The following is a 26,887-nucleotide window of genomic DNA, read 5'->3' as shown; positions in this document are numbered from 1 at the left end:
TGTATAGTGTGTCCGTGGAATTTTACAGTTTCCTACAGTGAGAGAAATGCTGAGCAGACCTCTATGATTCAGGTGTCCTGGATCCTTAAGATAACTGTGGCATTTACACTTGGAGGCAGTTACAATTGGAGTGAGTGAGATGATTTAAAGTATTTTGTGTAATTTCGAAAGTATTTTTTCTTTGTTGGACATCAATTGCTCTGTCTGCTCCTGCATTAGGGGTGAGACCACTGGGAGAATGCCCTGAGCTAAAGCACTGGTTGTCCCTTCCCCGCCCCATTCTGTGTAGGATTACCCAGCTGTGGGCAACAGCTCTGCAAGTTTTAAACCAGTCTACCTACCTAACTTAGTCCTAGAAATTGCTCAGAAAGAAAAAAGATCAAAGAAACACTTGATTTTCCTAATAATTTTTTCCTTTAGCTTTCCATGGCATTATAGTAATATGAGCAGCATCTAAGTCTCTGTCTTAGCACACCTATGACTACCCTCAGGAGAGGTAAAAGTGACAAATCAGGAGGGGGCAGTGACCTGAGTTCTGGTTCTGGCTCCTCCCCTGGTTAGCCGCCATGCCCCTGGGCGTGTGAAGTCTCTCTCAATCTGCTCCAATCTCTCAATCTCTCAGTTAGGAGAAGGTATGAATCTCTCCCCTGCTTCCATCATATTGTTGTTGCTGTGTGCCTGTCTGTATTTTGAGATGTAACTTTCTCTTCAAACATGAGTAAAACAAATGGCGGATGTGTCCGGCCTTCTCTTGCAACATAATAAGTAATAATGGACCCTTACTTGGGGGGTACCATCAGTTCTGTCACTTTTTTTAAAAAAGAAAATGTCCTCAAGTTATTTACTTTATGCACTTAAATAACATTTTTGGTGAAAATTTTTTTGATAACTAAGATTTTAAAACAGCTTCCCAAGTGACAAACTTTTTTAATGCAGGAACCAAGAGACTTACATTGTAATTTAATCACATCACCTTAATTTCCCTTAAATTATTCCTTTGTAAAATAAGGGGATTACATAAATAGATTGCTCTTCAGGATTTCTCTGTTGACATCGCCCGAATCTTTTATTCAGTGCCATCGTCCCTAATTTCCAACCTCTGTGTCTTATACTCATGGGGGGATTTTTATCCAGTTGGGTAATGTAAACTCTTACTGGGTGGGGAAGAGGAAACACGGAGTGGGCTGAAAGAAAACGAAAGAATATGGCAATGATTTTTGGCAGTTATATAGTTGTTAAAAGGACAACTTTGTGATTCTGGGGAAAAAGGTGATAAGAAATTCCAGAAATTTATATATCCAAAAAGTAGGTCAGAGTAAGCTTGGTATCAATTACATTCATGGTTTGTTCTCCATTTAGGTTAATTGTCTGTGTTAGTGGCTTCTGAAGGCTGCTCAGCTGCTGCTTTCTCACCGTTATAGAAAGAAGCGTGGAATTTTTCAATGGAACACTCCTGGGAAGTCTGAGGGAAGAAGCAAGGCAAAACTGATGCAACAGTAACTAAGTGGCCAGACCAAGTTGGTCCTTTTTGACTGTGTCAGCTCTTGTTCCTTTAGGCTTAATCTCAAATCTCTAACCCTGGATCACTCTCCGCTGTGAACTTTTTGATTTCCTTGGAGCCCGCAGATTTAGGCAGTTTCTTTTTCTGTCCTTCCCACTAGGATCGATGACTGCCTGCTTGGCCTTTGCTTAGCTTTTCTCTGGAGCCTTGGCTGTTAGTCACTGTGGTTTGGACCCCGCGGTGCTCTTCGGAGAGTGACTGCTCCTCCCTTACAGTCACCAGGGCCCTGGCTTTCCTACCCTGATATTCTGATGTTCCAGCTCCCACTTGTGTACAAGGCAGCAGTTGTGAAAATCGAATGGTGGTATTGCCCATGAGAAAAACTAATAATAAATATTAATTATTTAGAGGAAGAAGAGACAAAGTCAGAAAAGTTCTTTGAGAATAAACTACTGGGGCAGAGACTTAGAGGTTGTTGGTTTTTTGTTTTTGTTTTTTAATTTACTTTAGACAGAGGGGGTGGGAGGGAGAAAGAGAGGGAGAGAAACATCAGTGTGTGGTTGCCCCCTACTAGGAACCTGGCCCACAATCCAGGCATGTACCCTGACTGGGAATTGAACCAGTGACCCTTTGATTTGCAGGCCAGAACTCAATCCACTGAGCCACACCAGCCAGGAAGGAGAGATTTTTTGGTACTGGGGTAAAATGAGAGGGCTGACAGCAGGGCCCTAGGCAAGCTTGCATGTTGGAAAAATTTGACTTTGATAGTTTCACTTATCTTCTCAACCTGTCTTATCAAACTTATCTTTTTATTTCCAGGTCTCTCCACTCTCCCTCCCCCAATTACCGAGTCCTTTAGTTCTTCATAATGTACCACTTTAATCACTAATAATCTCCTCCTATCAACTGTTCTCAATTATGAATATTCTCTTCCCTATTTCATCACACCTGTTTCCCAGAGTTGCCATCTCAGCCTCCCATGAAGCCTTTGACATGAAAATGGGAAAAACTGGTCCAATTATTCTGCCAGGAGAATATTTCATTGTAGAAGAAGAAACTACCAATCTAAACACAACCATAATTTATAGACCGCGTCGGTGAGAGATTTCGAGTGTGTGAAAATCTTCCTGTGCCCCTTTCCTTATCTCAGGTGGTTGGCCTCTCCCTCTGGGTCATACTCTCCTCAAGCAGTTTTCTAGGTAATTTAAACTACATGAAATTGACATTATTATGAAGCATAACAGTTAACATATATGTCTGACTTCTCCTTACAGTTCCAAGTAACTCCACACCCTTTCTCACTAACCTTGACAGCTTTGGCAGCACTGTTGGTGAGAGAAAAGCAAACCATTCCAGACTTTTCGTTCTTATTTTAAGATGTGGGTTAAGTTGACATAAAACTACAAACACTTATTTGTGAATGAAGTTCACTCTCTGTCAAAGTTTTATTAAAAAATAGGGAGCAAAATTTACTTAGAATGGCTTGTTTGGTATACATTCAAGTTCTAATATTTGAGCATTTAGCCTTTTCTTTTATTCCCAAGTAGAGCCCTGAAGGGAATTCTGACAATTTTTATTATAGAAACCTGGGTTATAGTATTATTCTAAAAAATAATCTTGCAATATACTGTAAACCTCTCACATGACCCTTTTATTATTCAAATATTGAATTCGAGCAAATTATGAAATTGTTCAAAGCCCCAGTTTATTTATCTTTAAGAGAGAGCAGGGAAGCCCTGGCTGATGTGGCTCAGTTGGTTGGGCATCATCCTGATTGGGCAACCGATCAGGATTTCCCACACCAATTTTTATCCCCCTCTCTTCCTCCCTCCCTCCCTCCCTCTCTCTCTCTCTTAAAAAAAAAAAAACATGGGGTAAGGAAGATTAAATGCGGGATGAAGCCAAATCAAATCATTTGGTATATAGCAAATGTCTAGTTACTATAGTCAAACATGGTAATACTAATATAACTTTTCATTAAGAAGCTTGCATTAAATAAGAACCATGCCATGCTCTGTGAGAGTACTTAATTGCTGGATATAAAATGCTTTTGGAAAGCTACTCTAAAGAAATCCATTATAATTATGAAAAATATATAATAATGTGACTATTTAAAGAGAAAGTTAAAATGTTATTAAATTTCCATTTTCATAGGGAGGCATAATTAAGTGTTTTATTATCCTCAATTTGCTAGCATAAAAATACCACAATTTCAGGGATCTCTGTGTACCGTAAGTTTAGAAATTCATTGAGGGCTTAATGAAACATGGGACAATTTTGGAATAAAGTTGTAGAAAGCTAGAGAAGAGATAAAAGAAGGAGAGAGAAGAAGAAAAAGACAGAAGAATGGGGAAAATTTAGATATGCTTTACAGGATATAATTTGAAAAGCTTGCCTCATTAATAAGAAATTCATATATCAAAAGTACTTAAATATTTGTATAAGTTTATCTTTCAATAATCTTTGGATTTTAGATATTGCAATCTAAAAATAAAGATATAATTAACTCTTGATTGATGAATGTTAAAGTATTTTAATTGTCTTAAAATGATAAAATATGAGAAAGGAAAATAACATAGATATACAATCCAATATAGAAACATTTGCTTTTTCAAAGCATAGACTGTGCTTGCATTTGTTTGATTTTTCCCAATGTAAACTCAGTGTTTTCTCTTTGAAGAAAGCAAATTTTTAAAAAGCATAAACAAGAAGAAAATAATTATTTAACTTTCAAATCATACATAGCTATCATTTACATCTTGATATTTATTATTCAAAGTATTTTCATTAGGTACATGTACATACATTTACAAATGCAACTTTGTTTTGTCTTTACCTGAGTGCATCCTTATTGATAGTTTGAGGTGGGGGGAAGGGTAGAGAGGTAGTGAGAGAAATACTGACATGAGAGAAGCATGGATCTGTTGCCTCACAGGTGCCCTGACCAGTGACCAATTCTCCAACCCAGGCTCGTGCCCTGATGGGAATCGAACTGTGTCACTTTGGTTTATGGGATGATGCTCCAACCAACTGAGCCACACTGGCCAGGGCAAACATATCTTTTTAAAAAGAAAACTGAAATGATACAATTTACATGTATTATTTTAGAACTTTTACAAAGAGAAACGATGTAATACAGACTTGTGAAATCAGAGGAGTACATCAACATGTTCAATAGTTGCATTATTGTTCAATGCAAGTCTAAAGGCACAAAGTTTATGTAACTTATCCTCCCTCGTTGGCTAATTAAGGTAATTTAAATTTTTCTAATAGCAGTTTTTCTGCTGTAATAAATCTGTACATATTTTCTCACTAGTCTTCTCACTAGATCCTTAAGAAATTCCTGGAAGTAGAATTTTGGGACTCAGAGAAAGTCTAGTGTGATAAGTTTGTCTGTGTCTATAACTATTTCTAAATCTATTCCCAAATCTATAACTGCATCAATGTGAAAAATGAGTATGTCAGAAAAGTTATCAGGATCATATGTCCATCAATATTATATTACAAAGCAATGGGTATTTCTCTTTTAGCCCAATTAATTAATTAATTTTTCTGCTCTGAAGTTTTAAGTGTTTGTGGTTTCTGTCTTGGTGTCATGCCTGGGAAAACCACCCCTTGCCTGACTGAATTCTGTTTTGTTTGCATGAAGAAAAGTATTTACATGGCTTTTCTAAACTTCTCAACAGTAACAAATATTATGGAAATGGCTAAGCATGGAAGGAAATCATGCTTGTATACTAATGTAATACTTGTCTCTATCACTAGAAAATGTTAAACTGGTAATATGAATGGCTCCCCCTATTCTAGTCTCTATCTTTAATTGCCACTTTGAATTTTGTGAGAATCGATGACAGGGAAGTTAATATTAGTTAGGGACAAAGAGTAGCAAGAATGGAAGAGTTTAGTTCAGTATAAAAAGTATATAGAAGAAAAAGGTGTTCAAAATTTAATTTCATTAAAAAGATACCAAGTCTTATATCATCATATCAATAATTGAATTTTACCAGTTAATTTTTATATTCTATGGTTGTTCAGATAACTCATAATCATTCCATACCTTGACTTAAGAGTCTAGATTTGTTCTTTATCTCTCTCTTCCCTTTGCTCCCATTTTCTTTCTTGAATGTTGATTATGTGGATTTTTAAAAATTGTGGTTAACCCTGACCAGATAGCTCAGTTGGTTAGAGCTAATAAACCAATATTATGAATTCCATCCCTGGTCAGGGCACATACGAGAAGCACCAATGAGTGCGTAAAAAAGTGGAACAACCACAACTCAAAGTTTCTCTCTCTCTCTTTTTCTTCTCTCTCTAAAATCAGTAAATATAATTTTAAAAAATGTGGCTAACCCCTTATTTCCTTGTGGTTTAGAAAATTAAGAGTAATTTAGGCTTCAAAGTCCTCTTTCATAGAACGATGAAATATAAACGTTTAAGAAAAGTATGTATTTATGTTTGTTATCCTGACCAAATAGTAAAACAACATCAATGACAACAACAAAAACCTATACGGAGCATGACCCATTCTAGCAAAGACTGGAAATTACAAAAACGGTCTTATTTACAAGGCCCCAAGTCAAAAAGTTACCATTCATCACAATTAATGAAACTTCTTCAGAACAGAATAATGTTAACATCATAATCCTCAAGCAAAATATAGATCTTAGCAATTTAAAACAAAAATAATTTAGTGGCTAAAGAACAGGTCCTAAGAGGCTTTTTTGGCAATGGTGCCTAGAGATAATTATAAACAGCCTCCACAGAAGATGGAAGCAAAGCTCAAGCTGCCCAAACAAAATTTTAATTAGTGATGATTAACATGCACATGTAGTGTTTTAATGCTTTATTTGTTCATACAACAATTATTTATTGAGTGTGAATGCTATGCCAAACCCTGTTCAAAGGGCATTAGCAGGGAAAAGTGCACTGAGCAGATAAACATCACTTTCTTAACATGTTTTCAATAATTTCTTTGTTCTTCATTAGATATTATATTTCCTTATTTAACCCCAAGCTTAATGCCAATATTTTGATTTATCATGATTTACAGCTTTGTTATGTAGTCAGTATTATGTGTTCTGCAGATGAACTGAGGTGTCATAACAAATTATATTTTAAAGTACATTTTCTTTTATGGTTCCCACCTATCTTCAGTAATGTCTTGGCAGCTATCTAAGGTGGACTTCAGCTTGCTGGTGTTGTGTGGATTCGCAGGTGACATGCTAATATCTTCCTGCACCATAGTCAGGTGCCATTCACAGGTGGGCAGTTCAGAAAAGATAAAAGGGAGAAGCCAGTCAGGCAAGGTACATCTTTAGTCACAAGGGAGAGTCCAAAATATCATAAGTAAGAAACTATATGCTTAAAGTGGAACTTATATTTAAGGTGAAGTGGGTAGAGAAATGGCTCCAGAAATAAATAATAAAATCAGAATCCATACTTGAATGGTTAGAGAACAAAAGCAAGAAATTAAGGCACAAACTAGGTTGGGTAATCATTATCAGATGGGTTAAAGGTGGCATTAAAAGATGGGAGAGCTCTAACCTGGTAACTCAGTGCATTGGGAGTGTGGTCCTAGTGCCACAAAAGGTTACAGGTTGGATCCTGGTCAGGGCACCTATGTAGGCTGTGGATTTGATTCCCAGTCAGGCGCATACAGTGGAGGCAACGGATAGATGTTTCTCCCTCACATCAGTGCTTCTCTCTCTCTCTGTCTCCCTTCCTCTCTCTCTAAAATCACTAAAAACATATCCTGGGGTAAAGATTTATTTAAAAATACAGGACCAAAAGTAACCTTTAAGAATTTTTATATTTATCTTAGAACAGAAATTTTAAATTAGAACAGCTTTAAGGGGAAGAATCAAGTCTATCCATCCTTGTGCCATTAGAGTCTTATTCGACCAATTGTGTTTACAAACCAAAACAAACGTGTAAATGTGCATCTCACACACATTTGCCTTGGTTATGTTTTTGATATCCTTTTTAAGAAGTATGACTTAAGAGTTGGAAACAACCTAGCTGCCCTTCAGTAAATGAATGGATCAAAAAACTATGGTACATTTACACAATGGAATTCTATACAGCAAAAAGAAAGAATGAGCTCCTACCCTTTGCATGGATGGAACTAGAAAGCATTATGCTGAGTGAAATAAGCCAGGAAGTGAAAGACAAATACCATATGATCTCACCTTTGACAGGAAGCTAAACAAATAAGCAAGCAAAATATAACCAAAGACACTGAAATAGAGAACAGGCTGACAGGGACCAGAGAGAAGAGAGGAGGGAATTTCAGGGGAAAAGGGGAAGGATTCACAGGAATGAGTATGGAGGACACATGGACAAAAACTAAGGGGGGGTGGAAATGGGAGGGAGGTGGGGAGCACTGGGGGGGATGGGCTGGGATGGGAGTAAAAGACAGAAAACTGTACTTGAAAAATAATTTTTTAAAAAGCCGAGAGAATTCTAAAAATCAAAAAAAAGTATGACTTCAGATTTCACTGTCTACGAAGTGTTCTGATCCTTTCCACACATAAACTAAACTTTTAAATTATTTGAAGAGATAGAATGGAGGGGAATTTCCTATAAAGCAGTTTTCTTTCTCATCACTATTAAGATACAATATTAACAGAAAAAGTACAGGGAAAATAAAGTCTTTGGAAAATAAGAAACAAAAACATTGTATGGATTTTAATATCTTAAAGCCATTTGTAAAGCCAGTGTAAAATACTTCAAATTCTTATTATATCAGTTAATTATATTTGATAGTCACATATCAAATAACAATAACTGATGGGGAATTGCACAGCCATTTCAAGATTGTGAAAAGACAAGGACCAGTTTAAAAGCACTGTGTACTTAAAGGTGTAGGAATTCCATGAAATTTGAGAAATTGAGCCATTAATAATCTCAAATATCTGATAAAAAATTAAGGACCACTAGAAATAAATGTTTATTTCAGTGCTGTCAAATACTATATTGTAGGCCCTTGTTTTCTTTTCTGCTTTTCTTTACTAGGTTAAAGTTTCAGAGACAAGGGTTCTATCTGCTTGTTTACCACTGTATCCTCTGAATCACACCGATTTCTGGATCATGCAATATTTGTTAAATTAATGGAAGCATAGATAAATAAATAGAAGTGTTTTTTAAAAAATTAGAATTGGTAATAACTTTCCATTCTAAATTGTAAAATGTGGACGTTAACACCTTTTATGCTTAAACCATATTCTCACTGAATAGTATATTAATTCTTTAATTCATTTGTTAAATTTATTGTTAATTAGTGAAAATTAATTATTTAAAATATATGTATCAGATTTTTCCCTTTGTGTGGGGATATAGATTTTTAAAAGCTTTTTATGCATATCTTTCATTAGTTTATTATCAATTAGATAGTAATAAGAATTGTCATGGCTATTAAAAAATAAAGACTACAGCTCTGGCTGGTGGGGCTTAGTAGATTGACTGTTGGTCTGCGAACCAAAGGGTCATCAGTTGGATTCCCCCTCAGGGCATGTGCCTGGGTTGCTGGCCAGGTCCCCAGTAGGGGGCGCATGAGAGGCAAGCACATGTTGATGTTTTGCTTCCTCTCTTTGTCCCTCCCTTCCATTCTGTCTAAAAATAAAACAAATAAAATCTGAAAAATAAAGACTGTACTTTTAGGGATCATTTGTATACTGCCTTACTAAAAAACTTAGTAAAAAGTTACATTTTTAACAATCCAGTTGTGTAATTATCTCATTAGTGATCTTCAAAGTAGATTTCAGTTAGATGAAGTGTCAAAAGTAATTTTAGAACAATGACTTGGAGCTTTAACCCCACAATTCCCTAGACTCTGTCCATTGTGGTTAAGGAGTTTTTCAGTCTTTGAGAAGGTGACATAAAGTAACAGTGGCTTACTTTTATGTTATGTAAGTATACATATTTATGTAAAAATAATTACATGTAATGTAATGTGAATTTATAAACTCCAGTTTGGTTAATTCATTATAGTAATTAACACAGTAAATATCTATTAATTTACCCAGAATTCAGAAGATGTGTCCAGAAAAGGAAAATATAAGAAACCCTTCCTGTAAATAATTGTCAAATAATAAAACAATTTGTCATTTAAACATTTGATCAAATCTATAAATTTAAAAAAAAATTTAAATTTATTTATCTTTAGAGGGGAAGGGAAGGAGAGGAGAGAAATAGCAATGTATGGTTGCCTCTAGTGCGTCCCCTGTAGGGAACTGGCCTACAACCCAGGCATGTGCCCTGACTGGGAATTGAACCACAATCCTTTGATTTGTAGGCCCACACTCAATCCACTGAGCTATGCCAGCCAGGGCCAAATCTATAAATTTTCTTTATTAAAATCCTTTAATTTTTTTGTGCATGTAGGAGTTAGTATTTTATTGCTAACATGTGATTTCATAAGTCAGCTTGGGTATTTACAGCAAGAGCCAAACATGGATGGACTCAATCTCCTTATGACACATTTGCAGAAAGAAAGAAAACACAAAGGGAATTGTTAAGTATATTAAGTGTAACTTGCAAGGTTACCTAAGACCACCTTTCTTTCATGTGGTACAAAGTAGACATAGATTTTGGGTCATAAGTAGTCAGTGAAGTGTGCTTTTCACAAAAGTCTGAAGCACAGACCTCTTTCTGGAAGGGTAAACATGCTTGAAGAAGTTGTTATCTAATCGCTTTCCTTGGGGTAATATAGATGATAGACTCAAATAATGTGATCAATTTTCTTCAATGAATATTAACCTCAGTCCATTTGCTTTCATTTATTTGTTCCTGGAATGGAAACATTTCATTCATAATCTTGAGTTATTTGTTCAGGCTATCCAATCAGGGAGAAAAGAATTATGTCAAATCTGGAAGAATGTGATTTATGAGACATGAAAACTTAAAATAAGAAATTAAGCAGTCCAGTCATCCTGGCACTCTCTGTCATCAGCTATTGTGTCTCCTGCCATTGACTGCATTAGCAAAAGCACTGTCTATATGTGGGGTAAAATTGCATAGACCCATATAAAAACACACAGAAATGAATGCATGTAAAACATATTGAAATTGAATAGCATCTGTAGTCCAGTTAACAATCTTGTACCAGTGTCAATTTCCTGGTTTTGACATTGTTTTACAGTTACATATACAGTTTTATATACATATACATTGTATATAATACATACATGTATGTTATATATAATATATAAAATGCATCATTGAGGAAGCTGGATGAAGGAAACAGACTTTGTACTATTTTTCAGTGACTGTGAGTATATGATTATTTCAAAATAAAAAGCTTAACCATTCATCTAAAGAGAGAGGGAGCTTATTTTATAAAAGTGGCCGTAGATCAAGAATCAGAAATATGACTTCTAGTCAAGATGGAGGCATTGGTAAACATCGCTCACCTCCTTGCACAGCCACAGCAAAAATGACAGCTGGACTCCAAAACAAATATCACCCAAAATCATCAGAAAGTTGAACTGTATGACAGTCCATCAACCAAGGACTTAGAGAAGTCACATTCATCCAGATGGGTAGGAGGGGTGGAGATACATGGAGAGGAATGGACACATAGAGATGTGGAATGGTTGGTCCTACACCCACGTGTGGTAGGTAAAAATTGGGAGCGTTACCTCAGGACTCAGGAGTCCCAGCCCCACACCAGATCACCCAGCCCAAGTTTCCAGTACCAGGAGATAAGTCCCCATAATTTCAGGCTATAAAAACCAGTGGAGGTTGGGATGGTGGAAGAAACTGTAGGATTCTCAGGAGTCTTCTTTTCAAGGGCCCAGAGTGGACTGAGGACTTATGCAGACTCACTGCCTCTGGCCTTCAGCACCAGGGCAGCAGCTGGAAGGGCACTAGTGCCATACAGGGAGAAACAAGTGTCTGGCATCAAGGAGAGCACCAGGGGACAGTTTACTCCTGGACAAAACCCCAGAGGCCAAGCAGTGGCATTGACTCTTTCTAAGCCCTTCCCCACACAGAGCCACAGAGTGGTGACACCATATGTGAGACTCTATCAACCTGATTCACCTGGGTTGCCCGACCCTGGTGATTACCTAAGGCTCTGCCCCATCCAACTTACCGCTGCACTTTTCTATAATAGGCCACGCTACTAAGACAGGGAGTCAAAGCAGCTTTACCTAATACATAGAAAGAAATGCAGGGAGGTTTCCAGGAAGAGGAGAAAAAGAAATATGGCCCAAATGAAAGAACAGAAAAAAATCTCAAGAAAAAGAACTAAATAAAATGGAGATAAGCGATTTATCAGATGCAGAGTTCAAAATACTGGCTATTAGGGTTCTCAAGGAACTCATTGGGTACTTCAATAGCATAAAAAGACCCAGGCAGAAATGAAGGTTACAATAAGTGAAATAAAGAAAAATTTACAGAGAACCAGTAGTGGAGGGGATGAAGCTAAGAATTGTAGGAGACCATTCTGCATGGTGTGGGCCCAGCCCCCAGTGACAAACATTTACTGCAAAGCAACTTTCTAAAAAATGTGCTAAACCTTCCAAGGACCAGTGTAACCAGTTCATCCACTCTTGCCTTTTCATTTGCAAATACCCCTCTTCTGTGATGTGATTACCAGCATCCTCTCCTTTGCTTTCTGTAAAAGGTAACCACCTAAAGCAAGCTGTGCGTAGGAAATGAGGACCATCATGTGATGTGCCAAGAAACCCAATTAAGGCTGGTGACGGCAAGGACCAAGGCTTTTGTCCCTTTTCCTCCGCCGGACTCGGTAGTCCATGTGAATGTCTCATTTCATCCATAATGACTTGGACACTGTGGGCTGGTGTCTGCATCAAAGAATCAAATAAATGATTTGGAACATAAAGAAGAAACACTCAATCAGAATGATAAAAAGAAGGAATCCAAAAAAACAAAGATAAGCTAAGGAGCCTCTGGGACAACTTCACTGTTTTAACATTCAAATCATAGGGGTGCCATAGATGGAGAAGATAACGAGCAAGAAATTAAAAACTTACTTGAAAAAGTAATGAAAGAAGACTCTACTAATTTGGTAAAGGAAATTTGTACTTCCTGAAGTACAGAGAATCCCAGGGAATTTGGACCCAAAGAGGGCCACATCACAAACATCATAATTAAAATGCCAAAGGTTAGAGATAAGGAGAGAATCTTAAAGCAGCAAGAGAAAAGCAGAGACCTACAACGGAGTTCCCACCTGATTTCTCAAAAGAAACTTTGCAGGCAGACAAGAAGTATTTAAAGTGATGAAAAGCAAGCACCTACAACCAAGATTACTCTATCCAGCAAAGCTATCACTTAGAATGGAAAGGCAGACAAAGTGCTTCCCAGACAAGGTAAAGCTAAAGGGGTTCATCGTCACCAGGGCCTGGTTATATGAAATGTTAAAGGGACTTATTTAAGAAAAAGAGGATCAAAACTATGCACAGTAAAATGGCAGCAAATTCACAACTAGCAACAACTGAATCTAAAAAACAAACTAAGTGAACAATCAGAACAGGAACAAAACCATAGACATGGAGACAATTTGGAAGGGTATCAGCTGGGAGGGGGAAGAGGGAGAATAGGGGAAGAGGTACAGGGATTAAGAATTATTTTCACCTAAATTGGTAGGTGAAAAATACACAGGACTTGTGAAGAACAGTATAGAAATGGAGACACCAAAGAATTCATGTGCATGGCCCATGGACATGAACTGAGGGGGAGGGAAATCCTGGAAGGAATGGGAGATACTGGGGAGAAGGGGGCAAAAGGGAAAAATTGGGACAACTGTAATAGCATAATCAATAAAATATATCAAAAAAGAATGAGAAATGTATAAAACCTTGGGCAAGACACTGAACGACAGGTCCATGCTTCCCTCTTTCTAAAGAGTAGTCTCCGGCAGGGGTGTGCAACCTTTTGGCAACTCTGGGCCCCACTGGAAGAAGAAGAGTTGTCTTGGGCTGCACATTAAATACACAAACACTGAAGAAAACTGATGAGCAAAAAAAAGGTTTTAAGTAAATTTACAATTTTGTGTTGGCCCACGTTCATAGTCATAGAGGATGACATACGATCCGCGGGCCATGGTTTGGACACCCCTGGATTAAAAATTGGGGGGATGCTTTTAGTTCATAATTGAATTTTATTTCAAAAGGTAGAATTTGTGAAAATTTTATAGTTCAACAAACATATGTCACATCATAAGTTTTCATGAAATAATTTTCTAAATGTAAAACATATGAAACTAAATTCTTATGAACATATAACCATTCCAGTGAATAATATTTCATGAGATTTTACCATAATGGTTATCTATATAGATGAAAATATGTTAAAATATGATCATTAAGATATATTTGCATTTGTACTTTGCTAACATAGATAGCATGTTCATTTTTGATCACACATTATTAAAATTACAAGTGATAAAAGAGAAAATTAGCTAATCTGATTTTATTCTATATATACAGGTATGAGTCTAAAAAAATATATATGTCCTACAAAAGAGCTTTGCATACTTTACAAAATTTGATGGTCTCAGTATTTAATTTTTAGAATAAAAATTTTCCCAACATTTATTTTCTAAAGTCATTTTTAGAAACAATAACATTCAAAGCAGTTTAATGCAGCAACTTTAAAAAAATTGGATTTATTGGGGTGACATTGGTTCACACAACCATACAGGTTTCAGCATACAACTCAATAAAACGTCATCTGCCCATTGCCTCATGTGCCCATACCCCCAAAGTCTATTTCTGTCTCTGCTCCTCCTCCCCCTTTTGTCTACCTCTACAACCCCCACCCCCTTTTTCCTCTGGCTACCACCACACTTGTCTAGGTCTATGTGTTATGTACATTTTTTTGCTCAATCCCTTCACCTTCTTCAATTCAGCCCCCCAATGCTGCCCTCTGACAGTTGTCAGTCTGTTTCATGTACCCATGCTTCTGTTTCTATTTGGCTCATCAGTTTATTTTGTTCATTAGATTCCACGTATAAGTGAAATTATATGGTATTTGTCTTTTTTTTGCAGGTTTTTTCACTTAGTGTAGTAATCTCCAGGTTCATGCATGCTGTAGCAAAAGGTAAGATTTCCTTGATTTTTTTGAATTTTACAGCTGAGTAGTACTCCACCATGTAAATGTCCCGTGGCTATTTAACACTCCTATTCAACAGGAACTAAAGGTAAGTGGCATTCAAGATCAATCACCTATTTCAGAATAAGTAATGAAAACAATCTGAATTTAAAACAATCTTCCATATAATCTTTCTCTACCCCCCCTTCTCTCCTTCTCTCTGTGTGTTTCTGCTAAAAGGTTTGAAATTAAAAGTAGGTTTCTCTGTTGAATGAAAAGAACTGAAAGAGCTGAAATGTTTGGTGATAGTTGTAGCTAATGACAGAATGGGAGTGAACAAGGAATTCGATGCTTCTCTCATAACCAGACACTTTTCACCGGGATTGTTAATCTTAAATGTGACCATTACAAGACCAGTGACCAGAGGAAAACAAGCAATGCAAGACCATAAGCAATGTATATTTAAGGATTTTTCCATCAAAAAAAGTGGTTTCTGAGGATAATGGAAAATAACAATATAGTGCCATGTGAACTTCTGTGCATACCAAAATTGTTCTTTTTTTTATTTTTAAAAAATTTATTTAATTATTTTTCAAGTACAGTTTTCTGTCTATTACTCCCATCCCATCCCACCAAAATTGTTCTTTTTGATATGTGCCTATAAATATTTTGGGGAGAAAACTCTAATATTTACTTGTTATATTAGTATACTTTATCATAATAACAGGAAAAATAACATTTTTTGCCAATTTTATTTACCAAAAAATGTTGGATACAAAAACTTTGCATATTGAATTTAAATATTCTAGGAATTGTAGAATTATGATAGTGCAAGTTTACTGCAAAATAAACATTAATGTCATTTCATATCATACTTTGCAGCTAAACATAATTGCATGATTTGTTGGGTTTTCAGAGTTAAGAGAGCTACTAAAGAGTTACCTATGGCATACATTTAAAAAGTGATAACAATATAGAATAAATACAAATATGAGAAAAGTCCCTTTTATGGTGGGACAAACAGATATACTACTTAGAAAAGTTTCAAAAAAGAAAAGAAAAGCTTCAAGGAGAAATTACCAGCATAAAAACTCCTGAAAAATATTTGCCTGTTTTGGAAAGTATATATATCTTTTAAATATATCATGTCTTACTTGTTTGGTAGTTGGGTGCTGAAGAACAATAATATGTTTTCAGCAGATGCTTCTAAGAGTTTTCTAAACACCAAAATTGATTTGCATTGCATTTTTAAAAACAGATGTTATCTATTTATTTTTAGAGAGAGGGGAAGGGAGGGAGAAAGGAGGGGAGAGGAACATCAATGTGTGGTTCCCTCTCATATGCCCCCAGCTGGGGACCTGGCCTGCAATCCATGCATGTGCCCTGACTGGGAATCGAACCAGCAACCCCTTGGTTCCCAGTCTGGCAATCAATCAACTGGCCCACACCAGCCAGGGCTGCTTTGCATTTTTTACATGTATTTCCATTAAAAATTTCATCTACTGGGGACAGGTACTTTATCCATTCTGATTGACATTTCTAGAGTTCACTGATTCTTAGAATTTAGAAAAGAAAAAGCTAATTAATATATTTTGCTCATATATTTAGAGACATACATCTATAGACATTATCTAACATGTAAGAAAAAGGAAGAGGTTCTACAGTTTCTATTATCAGTGAAAACCATGAATGGAATATTTGCAGTAGTAGGGGACCTAGATAGGTTTGTAAGTTGAAATATAAGTGATTAGAGAAATGTTAGGCCAGACCATTGAGATATAAAAAACTATAAGGAACTTATTATAAACGTTAGTGCTTCATTTGCTTAATTTATTCCAACCAAAAATGTTAACAGCTAGCACAGAACTGTGGCTCTCAAACTTGATGCTGTGTGGGGGAAGAACTCACATTTGTCTAAAACACCACTCCAGTCATATTCTCACGTTTCATTTCTTGGTGGGAAGATTAGGATATTGTTCCTTTAACAAAAATTTAACACTCTCTCTTCCTTCTTGCCAGACACTCTCTATTTCTTCTATCCAGTTCTTATTTTTTCATATTATTTTTATTACATTGTTTTCCCAATTACTTCTTTTTAATATGCTACACATTTAACTTATTGTTTTTCACTTTCTCTCTTATTATCTAGAATGTAAGCTCCAACACTAGGGACCTTCATCTGTTTTTGTTAATTGATGCATTCCAAATACCTAGAAGATTCCTGATTCATTATAACCACGTAATATCTATTAACTATTTGAGGTGCAAAATGCTTTTATTGATGTCATTAAAGCTGTAAGCTAAATTACTCTTTGCATCACTACATATGTTTGGTTTATTAAATAACAGTCAACAAATTGCATTTTTAGCAGGGTGCTATACTGCTAATAATGTAAAACCTTGTCTGTTCTCCTACACCCTCTTCTCACCTTCTCCACAGAGGTAGCCCCTGCATGTTTTTTCTTCCCTGATTTCTACCTAACACAATCTCTCTGCTATTCCCTCAGCCTCTCTCCAGACCTATCTGCATTCTCCTTTGTACCAAACTCTACCCTCTTAGTTGGTAAATGTCCTAAAGAGGGAGTTCCTGGAGTTCCCTTCCCTGACCTTGGCTCTCTAAAAATATCGGTTTATGAATTGAATAGTCAAGTAAAAAATTCATTTTTCTGGGAGGATTTAAAATGGTGTAGGAATACTCTTGTAACATTGATTTAATTTTGTGTGGCTTTATTTAGATGCAGAATATTTCATTCTTTCTTTAGAACAGTTATTTCAATCCCTAATTCTGCTCTGTTGTTTCAAACACTAGATGTCTCTCTACTGCCAGCCTCACTTTGCCTCTTGGGCTGGTCCATTCTGCAGTTACACTGGATTCCAGAGCAAGGAGACATTTATTTACGCTGGGGAGACAAGGGCATTTTCTATAATGTGTATTTTTTTGGATGTGATGTGTCCATGTAAAGACAATTTATGGTCTTTTCTGATTTACAGATATGACTGTTAATACTATTTTACATTTGTAAAATAGTAGAAAGACTATAGAATCCTTTCACATGTATTATTTCATTTTATCCTCACAGCAATCTTGTAAGTCAGGTATTATTGTCTCTAACTTTACAGTTGAAGAAACTGAGGCTCACAAATGTTACAGAACATTTATAAGTTGACATAGTAACAAGTGACTGACCCCTGATATTCATTCACTGATTTTCTGATCATAAATCCATTGCTCTTTTCTCTGCATAAGGCTGCCTTTGTCTAGACGAGTACCTTTAGGTAATTCATTATTACATATGTACTATGATGTAGTGTGAGTCAAATACATCCTTCCATATATTATAAGTGTGGACACATGAAATATAACCTGGACCATATTTAACGCAGATGCCAGCTCCTTCCCTATATTTAGTAATATAGAACTGATACAGTTTATTGTATTCAATTCTTTCATAAAACCCTACTAGAAGAGCAAATGTCTTCCAGCTAAGCCTTCTAAATTGGCTTACATGCTCAAGTCATATCTAGGAGTGAGGCTGCCTCCCCCTCCCTTTAGTCTGAACCTTGGGTGACCCTGATCAGTGATTAGCTTTGAAGAGGCATACGTGTGAGCTTACATTCCTCTGTGTACTTTACTTGCTGCCAGGAGAAACATTTAATTTCCTGGTGGGAGAAAATTATCTTTAAAGGAAGAGTTCCACTCTTTCTATTGTTACTCAGAGGTTTTCTGATTGGTTTCAATCTCAATAAAGTACAAATAAGAACTCCCTTAGTTTCTGATTAAATAAATATATATAGGAAATGTTCCTTCTCATTGTTTGTATATTTTACATGATAATAAATCAGTCCTTTTTTGATATGTTAGTAACACCCATGGATATTTTTGCCATTATGTTTTAGTAAAGTTAATGCTTAATTACCATTTTTAAAAAACACAGTGAACTATAGAGAAATACAAAGTTAACTGGAGCATTTGATCAACAGTGCTATATACTTTAAAACTAGAGATTTTAAACTTGCATATAAAACTCTTACCTGATTTTGAAATGTTACATAAGGAATGAGCAGAAACCTGTTACTTTCTGAGGTTTAAACTCCTGAGCACTTAGTCAACCTTCTAAATTTTCTGTTTTAATGTAAGAGTAAGTGCTGCTTTTGAATTAGAAAAGGAGAGATGTGATCATTTTATTATATGGGAAAGATATTTAAGTAAAGGGTGTACATTTTAATGAAAAATTCTAATATTTACTCTTCCAGCTTTATGTTTAAATTATTTTTGCACTGGCCAAGAATGTGATGATACATTATTTCTACAGCATTCTTGGTGCTTGTTTGTTTTTCAGGGTTTCCATTTTCAGGGTGATCTAGATTCACATTGTTTTCTTTCTGCTTTTATGGAATGGATTTAGTTCTCCGTTATCCAGCTGATAGGTGGTTTGTCTGGTGATCAAGAGCACTGTCTTTGGAGACAGACGGACAGCCTGCGTTTGAATCTGCATTTACTTCTGATGTGATCGTGGAGACATTGCCTAACCTATCTGTGGCTCTGTTCCCTCATTCATTAAAGCTTGATAGAAATACCCAGAGGGCCAAGATGGGTTGGAGGCATGAGAAATAGTATGTGTGTAACGTGTTTACCTAAGAGCCTGGACTATGGTGAATAGTCAATAAACGGCTCAGTTGTTACTAATGGTGCTTCTCTAGAAAAACGTGTCTATTCCCAACATTTTGTGTTGCTGCTGTTAACCAATCACTAACAGCATCTGAAATGCCTGTTCAGAGACATTATAGTGAGGTTAAGATAAATGTATATTATTTATATGCACCTATAATTTTTAAGGGAATATGCAACAATTTTTTTCTTTTCTAAATATTTATTTTTATTTTATTTAAAAATGTTTAAAAATTTTAAATTTAATTGTTATTCAAGTACAGTTTCTGTCTTTTACTCCCAGCCCAGCCCACCCCCCGTGCTCCCCACCTCCCTCCCATTTCCACCCCGCTTGTTTTTGTCCATGTGTCCTTTATACTTGTTCCTGTAAACCCTTCTCCTTTTCCCCTGAAATTCCCTCCCCTCTCCCCTCTGGTCCCTGTCAACCTGTTCTTTCAGTGTTTTTGGTTATATTTTGCTTGTTAAACAACAAAATTTTAATACAAATATTTTAATTATCCTTCAAAGATTTTATTTTTAGGGACCTATTAAATATAGTTTCATTTAAAAATGATATATACACATCATAAGCAAGTAATTTAATCAGCCATGCTACGCTGAATTGGCACTTGCATGTCCATTATTAGTCATCCAGTGGAAGTACATTCTTTAAAGTAATAAGAATCTATTGGAAAAGAGCTTGTTAGCATATATAACACCACGGTGTTGACCTTTAAGCTAGCCTTCAAACTGATTGATTGACTAGGAAGATAGAGGAAAAGGAATAAAAGTAAATACTCATTATAGAATCAAGAGACAACAAGTTGAAAGATAAAAAAGAAATGAGGAAAAGAGTTTAAAGACTAGGATGGATGAAGAGAATTAATTTTCTATTAATTTTTTTTACGGGAGCAAATTCAATAATAAAAGCTCATTTCTCCCCCTGACCCTGGTGGTTTTGCTGTGTGACATACATGGAGAAGAATATTCTCGATTCTTTGGATTGTCTTTCATTTGCCCCAAATAGCCCATAGGAAACAAAGAGCTGGAATCAACTGTCTTTTGAGTATGAGGTAAAATGTTTGATATTACCTGTTAACCATATTTTTTGAAGTACATGATGTTAATAGGTAAGTTATATAGTGATTCATTGAATATTTTACTTTTAACTACAATATTTTTGTGTAATATTGAAATAATTAAAACAATAGCTTTCTCAAGATACAATTGTCTAAAACTTAAGAACATGAGGTTTCATCTAAAGAAGGAAGTTTGACTGTTTAATAGTTTAGTTTTACAGCTTCTGGGGATGTGTATGTAGCATTTTGGACACAAATGGAATAGCAAAAAAAGAAATTTTAAAAAATAAAAACATTTTTTTAAATTTTAGAGGCATGACATAAATGTTTTATTAAAAGATGACTTTGTAAAGATTATGGATATAATCTTTTCTTTTAAAATTAGTTCCAAATTTACAATACAAAAATGATCATTTCTAGCAACTTGAAAGCGCTTTATTCAAAAATACCCATTCTCCTTTCTCTTCTTTCTCTCCCCTCCGACTCAAAGTTTACAAGAAACTGAAACAAGTGACATTAGTAGATTGTGATACTTTATAGCTGACTTTCCTCTCTGGGAATACGGGTTCAAAAGCATATTAAGACACAAATGGAATGACTTAGATGACTCTGATCTGTTCTGTGATTTTCTTTGTTGACTTCACAATGACGCTTGCCAAACACTTTTTGGGAGGAGTCCACTGATGAGATAACAGGAGTTGAAACCTGCTTGTTCAGAACATGGCTTTAGCTACTATGGCTATTTTCTCTACTTAAGAAGTTCAACAAAGGTTAGGCAGAGAGCAGGGACCCAGTTCTGGAGACAACCACGATGATTTGAAACTAGTTATAATTAGTTTCTGTGTATTTGTGTACATGCACAAGTGTATTTACAAGGTTACAAGTAATATTTAAATTAAAAAAATTTAAACAAAGTTTGTTTGATACCAAAATGGGATTTCCCATCATAGAGATTCGATTTAAGAGGACTGGCCCTGGAGCCTGCCTTAATTGAGATTGCCATAAGAATGTACCACAGACTGGGTGGCTGATAAATATTGGAAATTTATTTCTCACAGTCTGGAGGCCAGAAGTCCAAATCAGGACTAGCATGGCCGCATGGTTGGGTGAAGGCTCTTTTTTGGGTCATAGACTTCTCATTGTATTCTCACGTGGCGTGAGGAGGAGGAATCCCGGAGGGGTTTCTGTTATAAGAGTACTGATTCCAGTCTTGCAGGCTCAACTCTCATGAGCTGAGCATGTCCCAAAGACACAGCCTCTTAATACCATCATGCTGGGCATTAGGATTTCAAAATATATTTTGGGGTGGGAGACACAAACATTTATATTATAGCAGAACCAAAATTTGTAACTATTTCAACATCATTGATTTCCAACCATTAATATAAAGTTAAATATATGTACATAAAAATTTTAATATATTGATTTTACCCTAGATTAGAAGCAAATAAGGCATTCACCATGTAGCCTAGGGATATACTAGGCTATACCATCTAAGTTCATGTAAGTGTACCCTATGATGTTTGCATGATGATGCATTTCTCAAAACCACCCCATCATTAAGTGCACACTTATAATAAATGCTAAAGTAATGAAATTTAACTAAATTTTATTTAAATCCAAATTTATTTCTTAAAAGATAGGCAGTTGCAAATATCATTTTAGATATCCAGTTACATACTGTTTATAATACACATACCTAAACATGATAATACAGAAAATATTGAAATGGAAAATCATATGTATGCAGGCAAAGATGAACCTAACTAAATTTGGTTTCTGGTGATATTAATAAGATTGTTTTAAAATTACTATAGTATTTTTGTGAATATAGTTTTTATTACACTTGAGTAAATGCCAAACTGTGGTACGGCTGGGCATGCTGTGGTAAGCGTATATTTATCTTCATAAGACATTTTCTAAAGTTTGTGTGTGTGTGTGTGTGTGTACATGCACAAGTGTATTTACAAAGTTACAAGTAATATTTAAATGAAAAAAATTTAAACGAAGTTTGTTTGATACCAAAATGGGATTTCAGCTCAGTGGCTGAGCCATTTCGCATTCCAACCTATTATGTAAAAGAGTTCCTGCCACTTCGTGTCTTTGTTAGTACTTAGTATTGTCATTAAAAAAAAAAGACATTGCAATAAATGTGTATTGATGATTTTTACTTTTATATATATATTTTTACATCTACAGGATTCAATTTGTTAAGTGTCAGTCTGTTCAGTCTGCTATAACAAAATACCACAAACAAAATACTGGGTAGCTTATACACAACAGGAATTTATTTCTCACAGTTCTGGAGAGTGGAGTCCCAGACACAGTACCGGCGGATTCTGTGGTGGCTGGTGAAAGCCCACTTTCTGGTTTACAGAGGGTGTCTTCTTGTGTCTTCACCTGGTGGAAGGGCCTAGAGAGTTCTGTGGAATACATTTATGAGAACACTAATCCCATTTGTGAGGGCTCCACCCTCATGACCTAATCCCTTCCCAAAGGCCTTGACCTTTTAATATTGTCGCACTTAAGGGTTAAGATTTCAACACACAAATTTTGGGAGGAAATACACATTCATAACGTAGCATTGAAGATTGCTTAGCTTATGTTCATGAGGGACAGGGTTTTGTAGTTTTCTTGTGACATCCTTGGCTGGCTTTGCTATCAAAGTGATATTTGCTTTAGAGCATGAGTTGGTAAGTGCCTCTCCCCACTTCTATTTTTACAAGAGATTATGTGGATTGGTATTACTTCTTTGTTAAATACTTGGTAGAATTCATCACTGAAACCATCTGGGGCTAGACGTTTCTTTTGGGGAAGGTTTTAAACTACAAATTTGATTTTCTTTTATTTTCCCACCCAGCTTTGTTATGCCTAATAGTGACCTGGTACATAAAATATAATCTGCTACCTTTTTACATTCAGGTTCAGTCTTTTATATCCTTATGTATTGTGTATTTATTATAGACTAAATACTTGTGTTCATCTAAAATTCGTATGTTGCAGCTCTAACCCCAAAGGGATGGTATATATTAAAAAATTTTTATCACTTATTTTTAACTGCAGATGTTTCTGTTTTGTTTTGTTTATTCACTACTTTTAGAATCCACATATAAATGAAATTATTTTGTCATTTGTGTTTTTCAAGGAAGTGATCCATTTCATTTTAGCTGTTGAAATCATGAGTATAGGACTTTATAGTATTTTAAATTATTGTTTTAATACCTGTGGAGTCTGGAGGGATAGACCCCCTTATATTATTTACATCATTGATTTGTGTTTCCAGTAATTTCCAAGTATTACCAAATTCTCTTGAGATTTCCTCTATCACTTATAGGTTATTTAATATTCGAATATTAGGTAGTTTGCAGATATTTTTCTATTATGGGTGTTATTGAGAACCTAATTCATATGATTTGACTTATTTTAAATTTGTTATATATACATTTTAAAAAGCTTGAGTTACTTTTTTAAAAAGATTTTATGTATTTATCTTTAGAGGTGAAGGGAAGGAGACAGGGAGAGAAATATCAATGTATGGTTGTCTCTCGTTCTTCCCCTGCTGGGAACTGGCCCGCAACCCGGGCATGTGCCCTGACTGGGAATCAAACCACGATCCTTTGGTTCACAGGCCCTTGCTCAAGCCACTGAGCTACACCAGCCAAGGCTAAATTTGTTATATTTGTCTTATGGTCTATCTTGGTGAATGCTCTATGTATACTTGAATGTCAGTGAGGTCATGTTGTTTGATAGCGTTGTTCAGGTCGTCTGTGTCCTTATTAATTTTCTTCCTACTTGCTCTGTTATATATATTAAATGTTTTTTTATTTGGATGATTTCTTTTTTTAATAATATATTCTATTGATTATGCCATTACAGTCTTCCCATTCTCCTCCTTCATTCCCCTCCACCCTGCATACCCCTCTCACCCACATTCCCCCCTTTAGTTTATATCCATGTGTCATAAGTTCTTTAGCTTCTACATTTCCCACATTACTTCTGCCCTCCCCCTGTTTATTTGCTCCCCACCATCTATGCTACCTATTCCCTGTACCTTCTCCTCACCTCTCCTCCTCCCACTCCTGTTGCTAACCTTCCAGGTGATCTCCATTTCTGTGGCTCCATTCCTGCTTTAGGTGTCTGCTTAGTTTGCTTTTGTTTTAGGTGTGGTTGTTAATAACTGTGAGTTTGCTGTCCTTTCACTGTTCATATTTTTTATCTTCTTTTTCTTAGATGACTCCCTTTAACATTTCATATAATAAGGGCTTGGTGGTGATGTACTCCTTGAACTTGACCTTATCTGAGAAGCACTTTATCTGCCCTTCCATTCTAAATGAAAGCTTTGCTGGATAGAGCACTCCTGGATGTAGGTACTTGCCTTTCATGACTTGGAATACTTCTTTCTGGCCCCTTCTTGCCTGTAAGGTCCCTTTTGAAAAATCAGCTGACAGTCTGATGGAAACTCCTTTGTAGGTGACTGTTCCCTTATTTCTTACTGCTTCTAGAATTCTCTCCTTCATTTTCATCTTGGGTAATACAATTATAACGTGCCTTGGTGTGTTCCTCCTTGGGTCCAACTTCTTTGGGACTCTCTGAGCTTCCTGGATTTCCTGGAAGTCTATTTCCTTTGCCAGACTGGGGAAGTTCTCCTTTATTATTTGTTCAAATACCTTTTCCTCTTGCTGCTCTTCCTCTTACCCTTCTGGTACCCTTATAATTTGGATGTTGGAACGTTTGAAGATGTCCTGGAGGTTCCTAAGCCTCTCCTCATTTTTTTGAATTCTTGTTTCTTCATTCTTTTCTATTTGGTTGTTTCTTTCCTCCTTCTGATCTACTCCCTTGATTTGAGTCCCAGTTTTCTTCTCATCACTATTGGTTCCCTGTGCATTTTCTTTTATTTCACTTAGTGTAGCCTTCATTTGTTCATCTAATTTGTGACCGAAGTCAACCAATTCTGTGAGCATTCTGATCACCAGTATTTTGAACTGTGCATCTGATAGGTTAGCTATCTCTTGGTCACTTAAAGGTATTGGCTCTGGGGCTTTGATCTGTTCTTCTGTTTGAGCCATAATTTTTTGGTCAGGTCATGCCTATTATGTATGAGGGGCAGAGTCTTAGGTGTTCACCAGGGCAGGGCAACCCAGTGACTGCATCGTGATGCTGTATGTCGGGGCAGGCCCAGAGAGGGGCAATGGTGCTTGTCCTGCTCTCTTTTGTATTTCAGTCCCCTCTGCCACTTCCCACAAGCAAATTGGGCCTTTCTGGTGCTGGTTCGTGGGTGGGTTGTGTACGTTCTAGGACCCTGTGGTTCTCTCCAACTAAATCTTTTGTGAGGCTGGGAGTCTCTTCTGGCACCCCTTCAATCAGTGCTTTTAGGCTTTATTTCCTGGCACTAGGGCCTGGGTTGTGGGGTCTGTTTAACTGCCCATTTTTGCCTTATTTATCTACAAGCGAATGTGTGACCGTGGTCAGCCAGTTGCCCTGCACACCTCAAAGGGTCTGCTCCTTTCCTTCCCACACCTGGGTCTGCCAGCCACTCCTTTTTCCTTCCACTACCCCTCTCCACTGACCACTGACTCTACCGCTTTTACTAGTCTGGATGAATGGTTGTCAGACTTCCATACAGTTCAATTTTTGGTCTGTTCTGGTTGTGTTTTTGTTTCTAAATCTTTGTTGTCCTTAATTTTGGTTGTGCAAGGAAGCACAGTATTTCCACCTATGCCTCTGTCTTGGCCCAAAATGATCTGTATTAAAAGTTTACACATTGAAACCTTTCCAGAAAATGTTGTAATTTTTGCTTTCACAAGCAATATATATTTTAAACTGAGAGAAGAAAAATAATAAGTTCTAGTTATGTAGATAGTTATCATTTATCCTGCTTTTCCCTAATTTCTAAATTTTCAAGTTTCCTTCTAGTATAGTCTCCCTAATTAAGTTCTTTGAGTTGAAACTATTTGGGGGGTGTTGAGATTCTTGAATTTTTAAAATATAAATGTATGTTTTTTTTTCACCAAAGTTGCAAAAGTTATTCAACTATTATGTTAAAAATCATAAACTATTTAAACTGAAAAACAAGGAAGCATAACAAAAATTATACTTAGAGGAAATATTTTAACCTTAGAAGACTGTATTAGAGAAAAAATTGAAAATTTATTAGTTAATTGTTTAACTCAAGAAGTTAGAAAAATAGTAAACCTTTCAAAAGTAAAAAGAAGTAATAACAATAACAAATGAATCTAAGAAACCGTGCCATAACTGAATCAGAGCATTATAAATATTATTTTTAATGATTAAAAACTTAAGCAAATCTCCAGCAACATTATGCATTTTAGCTGTTGAAAATTTTATCATATACTATTAAAAGCTTTTAACATATACCATCACTTTGAGGTCAGAGCTGCAACATATGGATTTTAGATGAACACAAGCATTTAATCTATAACAAATACACAATATGTAAGGATATAGAAGACTGAACCTGAATGTAATAAGGTAGCAGATTATATTTTGTGTATCAGGTCACTACTAGGCATAATAAAGTTGGGTGGAAAAAAGGAAAACACAAAAATACTCTCTATTTTCATATTAAAATATTTAATAGTAAAT

The sequence above is a fragment of the Sturnira hondurensis genome, unplaced genomic scaffold, assembly GCF_014824575.4.
Source record: "Sturnira hondurensis isolate 20B ecotype Veracruz unplaced genomic scaffold, ASM1482457v3 Scaffold0004136, whole genome shotgun sequence".
Lineage (NCBI taxonomy): Eukaryota > Metazoa > Chordata > Mammalia > Chiroptera > Phyllostomidae > Sturnira > Sturnira hondurensis.
Note: the sequence above shows the minus strand (reverse complement) of the source record.